At 30.0% G+C, this 5,792-nt stretch overlaps 1 long non-coding RNA gene across 1 annotated transcript; it reads right to left on the bottom strand.

Moving 5' to 3' along the window:
* LOC109844348 lies at positions 275–5,007 on the bottom strand. The gene is made up of 3 exons (XR_002247995.1): positions 4,882–5,007; positions 4,328–4,377; positions 275–356 (listed from the first exon to the last, which is right to left on the bottom strand). It is a non-coding gene; the product is annotated as an uncharacterized LOC109844348 (long non-coding RNA).

The raw sequence follows: 5,792 nt of genomic DNA on the forward strand, positions 1-5,792 counted from the left end.
AAGATCAACTTTTTATTTTATTCGAGTTTATTATAACGACTAAAGTTGTAATAGATTCGGTAGCAATGAAAACAATGAAGAAATCAACTTTCACCATAAACAGTAGATGTGAATGCAAACAATGGACATGCATGCATATACACATACACGTGAAGGGTTTAGGATGTTTCTCCACACGCTTACATGCATACACGCTGATGAGAAATAAATGAAAGAAAGCCAAAAGAGCAAGGTGGATAAACGTAAAACATTAGCAGGGTGAAAACACTCACAAGTAAGATTTTCTATTTCCTCATCAAGCTTTCTCGTGTTCAAGGAAGCGCTGCTAGAAGCAGCTTTGTTTGATCCAGCAACAACTACCCATGTAAAACAAAAAAGGATAAGAATCCTTTGCACATTTACAAGCAAAACATCATTTTGAAGAGATTTAGCTAAACAAAAGGCAATATGAGATATAAATTACTTTCTAAAGCTGCTGATATAATGGCATCTAAATTGTGCACTATAAACGTGAATAGATTTTGTATGGCATAATGAACAAGAGAATGCTGAGATTAATTTTTCAACCAGGACGATGCGAGGATCATTTATGTCAGTTGGATATCTAACTTTTATCATTAATTTCCCAACACAGTTCTGCGAGATTTAGTTGAACCAGAATCAACGTGAGATATATATTACTTTCTCAAGTTGCCAATATGATGGCTTTTAAGATGTGAAAGTATTTCATTATTGTTGGGAAAATATTCTGTACTACAAGGATGCTATGACGCAAAGCCGATGTTAACAAAATCCGTCACCTATCAGAGTGATAATAATAACCCCTCGTGAGATATATATTCTGTACTATATAAGCGTAGACAGAAAATAGGAACAACAAAAACTAAATCATATTATCAAAGTTATCATATTGATCTGTTATTATATGTCAAACTATAAATATCTCCAATTAACCACGCTGATAATTATAAGCCCTAAGTTCTGCTAACAATCTCATGACATTCATCTATAGTTAGTATATCCATAGTAAATCTGTAATCCTTTGTATCAGTTTTATTCTTGATATATAAATGGCAAAATTTTTAAATTTGAGTAATTTTATTGTGTGGTCCAATTTATTAACATAATCTAGAACCAATACAAATTTATAATTAGCCGTGACAGAAAATATTCCTGAAGTCGTTACATGTCATGTACTATGAATCTAATGCATAATGTTACTTATGCATCAATGTGTGAATAAAATATTAATATGCTACCATTCAAGTTTCAGTAAAAAGATAGCAATAACTAACAAACTCGTTGCCTTCTTTTAGCAACAGGTGTAGATTCTATCAATTAATCAAAGCCAAGCATCATAGTCTGGACTCTTATTTTGTTTTACAGATTACCTTTTCTGCTCTTCAGCAGAGTCATATCTTCCTATATTGAATTGTAGTTGTCATGTTATGGAGATTTCAAAAGGATATTTTATTATATAGCTATAAATTACTCCGACAATACAAATTAACACGTTGAATCAGGTGCAGATACGATAGTCTGGGAATAAGAAACAGATGAAGCATGTAGAGAGAAACATCTCAATGTGAAGAACCCTGAAGTTCCACATGTACAAACCAAAGGACAGATCAATTTGTCAATTGGACTGAGGAGTGAACATCGCAGGACAGGATATATATGCAAGCATATCAAGCAGTAACACTATCAACAATTCCTCAAGAAGACTATCAAGCATATCAAGCAATAACACTATCAGGCATATCAAGTAGTAACGCTACATGATAAATCAAGAATTTCTCAAGAAGACTACTATATTCGATAAGGTACATTTGAATCTAAATGAAGAAACATTCTAAAAATGTCTTCGACCATCTTTTGAATATCGACGATAATTTATCTGAAGTAAAGACTGTAGAAGCAAATTTGTTGAGGAAATTCGACAAGGTACAATTGAAGCTAAATGAAGAAACATTCTAAAAATGTCTTCGACCATCTTTTGAATATCCACGATAATTTATCTGAAGTAAAGACTGTAGAAGCAAATTTGTTGAGGAAATAGGAGCAAGATAGTACACAGACTCTAAACAATATAAGCACGTCATTTTCCATGGACAAGCTAATGTCTTGTTAAAGACAGTGTATTTGATAAAGGCGGTCTCAGTCTCATTATTAGTTACCGAATATTTTAGCTATGACAACAGTGGAATCCTACAATTTCTTCGTTTTCCATATTACATCATTTTCAGGCTTACACCCCTTTCACAAGCCTAGGCGTTGCATGTTTCATTGATCCTATGAAATTCTCAAGTAATAAATGTACTCAAAAGTAAATAAATTATTTAGGAATGATGGAAGTAATATACTGTCATGTAATAGCTGATCGTATGCATATTATTGCATTTTCGCTTATATAGTTATGCTAATAATGAACATCATATCTCATTTCACTACAAATCATTGCCCATGTTCATTCTATGCACTATTTAGTATTTATAGATGATTTCTTGTAAATCTCAAGGTATTATTATGATTAACAGCTAACAAATAGCCAGGACATAGGTATCTACAAACTACAATGAGCTAAATCTACCAACTAATGAAATGGCATCACTTGTTCAAAGAAAATCATAAAATAGAAAAAGAGAAAAATAAATGAAAGATGTAATTATTAAACCATCTAACATATTATAGTTTCCATCATAAATAATGCACTTATAAAAATAAGTTTGTAGAAATTCAAGCAGAATAATTCATTGAAAACAACTGAAAACCCCCCTTTTCAATTTTTCCCTTTTAATATTTCAGCAACTAAAATAGAATATTTTGATGAAAGTGAGAAGAGAACAATATGCTTTACGATCATAATTAATCTACTAAAGATTGCAGAAAAAAATCATAAAACTTTTATTAAATAACTCAAGTAATATATACCAGAAACAAAGCTACATCACGAATAGTCACTTATAGAATTAGTGTATCATATCTTTCAACAACGTGTATGAAAAGTATTGATATTGAACTACCAGCATCAATTCATTCTAACATTGAAACTACAGTTCCCCCCATAAAAGAAATTTAAATTAATTGAAAATATAGTTTATGCAAGGAAATAGAAAGATGCAAGCAAATTGAAAAATATGTAACAAGAAACCAACAACAAAATAAATAAATAGATAAATAATTACCCTCAGTTATGTAACATGAAGATGAATGGATCCTCGTGTAATTCAAATTAGTAATGTTCAAGACCATAACATGATATGGAATAATCATATATTTGTAATGTAAATATAACATCTTAAAACAGAGAGAATTGCTCTGTTTCTCACCAACCTCAACTATGATAAAGGCATTGTGAGCATCACCTCATCAAAAACAAGGATGTATATGAAGAAAGGAAACGTCATATTATTATCATATGTTAATTTGAAGTAGATCAGGGGCAATAAATCTCTCAAGTTGAGATAAATATATAATGCTTGCATGCAACTTCTTAGATACCTAAACATTAGCTTAACATAATAACAAGAAAAAAAACGATTGCTGTATAGAAAGAGCAAAAGATAGTTCAATGACATTTGATCGTTTAAGACCAAAATAAAATAAGGAAGAGTCACGTATCAGAGGTATAAATGGCCAGCTACCTAAGGAACAAATGACTACACTATAAATTACAATACGGCATGAAAATTAAAACAACTAAAAATCATTAAGCTGATGAAAACATTGACTATCTTCAAATGTTAAAATTTTTGACATTGATGCTGAGGCATGAAGACCAAGGCATTTATCTATACAAGACAATGGACATGTTAGGAATAAAAGATGCTCGACATGTTAGGAAGAAAAGTTTTCTCAAAACTTTAAATGAGAGAAGGAATAAAAATTAAGGTACAAGGAAAGAAATAAATGCACACAACAAAAACACAATTCACATAGTCTGAATTGAGACATCCCTTCATGATATACAGATACATAGTCAAGGGTATTATGACAACTATCCATGATAAATTCATACGCCTAGAAATTCTAGCAAAATGAACGCAGCTTCTCGCCTATAAGTTTCCTCCAAGTTATCTTTAAAACTTTTTTGTAATACGAACACCTAAAATTCTAAAAGACACTAAGTTCATATATACCAAAAACACCTTATTGTCATTTGCTAAATGATGAATTCACAAATTAAGAAAAGAGATGAAAAATGGGAGTGGCACACTAAGTAAAAACTGATCTACTGAAATTATGTAAACATAAAAGATGTTCTTCACATTGGGAAATTTATTTTATTAATTAGAAATTAGAAAGGGAAAATAGGTAGTAAAATTACCTTGATAGATGAGTTTTCCAACCAACTTGAAATCCCTAAACCTCCAAGCACTACATCAAAATTAAAAAAGAGGGGAAATTAAAATTATGACATATATCCAGAACTAACTGCAATGCGTAATCCAAGAACTACATAATAAATAAATTCTTGGTAAACCCACTACGTTTTTAATATAATAGAACAGACAGTATAAATAACTCTAGTTTATTTCTAACCCCAGTAATTGAACACAAACAGAAGTGACAAATTCCACACAGGATTATATCAAACCCAGTAATAATGATTCCTGCTTTCGAGTGTGAAATTAAGCATCTAAATATTGCATCAAAGGAATACATTGTCAATATTGCGGCTAAATTTACCAATTTTGTTTACAAGTGCAGATATTTTGGAGGTTAGATCAAAAAAGAAGAAAAATAACATAGAAGAAATTAAGCAAGCATAATAGAATTAAACACATAAGAAAAAAATCCACATTCAGATCAGGAGTAGATCAGAACCAAAATAGATCGGAACCTAAGTAGATCATAAGTGAATTATAGCTACAACCCAACCTTAATTAAGCGTGAACTCCAAAAGCGTCGTCTTTGCTCCATTAAACCTGAAGAACTACGCTATTTATAGAGGCAGGGGGAGAAATGGAAGAATCTGAAGAATCATAGAGGAAGAGGCAGATTATCATATAATTTTTCTAGATAAAGTCATGAATAATGGGGATAAAATTAGAATTAATCAAAATTGAAAGGGGGTAAAATGGGCATGTAAAAATTTTGACACTTGTTTTCTATTTTAGAAGTAGTGTGTATATATATATATATATATATATACTCCCTTTAAAAGTAAGAGTTGAGAAAAATCTTTCTATGGTCAATATTACCCTTAGTTATTTAAAATATTATATTGTTATCCTAATCCATTCTAATTTCCTATCTTCTTTGAATTTATAATTGAATTTTATCCTATCCATAATTAGACTTAACATGTTATTGGATAAAGGAGATACGTTTGATATAATTCAAATATTTTACTTATTTCAGTTTGTAGAGAAATCTAAAAAATATATGTTAGCTAACACCTAAAAGTTTTTAGGCATTGTAAAAATATCCTCTAAATTTTTAAAATTACAAAAATACCCCTACAAATTCAAAAGTTTATTAAAACATCTTAAAAATTATAAATTTTACTTATTTTAATTCAGTGAGAAATCTAAAAAGTATATGCTCACTAAAAAATGAAAGTTTTTTTACATTGGAGAAAGTATATTGTAAGTTTTGAAAAAGGCAAAAACACTCTTAAAAATTCAAAATTTGTAAAAAACACCTTAAAAATTTCAAACATATAAATACACTAAAAACCTACAAATTACACAAACAACCCCCAAAAATTTATGGAATTTGCAATAAACACTCTAAACTTTTTACAAATAGCGAGATAAATCCCTCAAGGTTGTAAAATTTATAAAAAT

The sequence above is a fragment of the Asparagus officinalis genome, chromosome 6, assembly GCF_001876935.1.
Source record: "Asparagus officinalis chromosome 6, Aspof.V1, whole genome shotgun sequence".
In the NCBI taxonomy this organism is placed as follows: Eukaryota; Viridiplantae; Streptophyta; class Magnoliopsida; order Asparagales; family Asparagaceae; genus Asparagus; species Asparagus officinalis.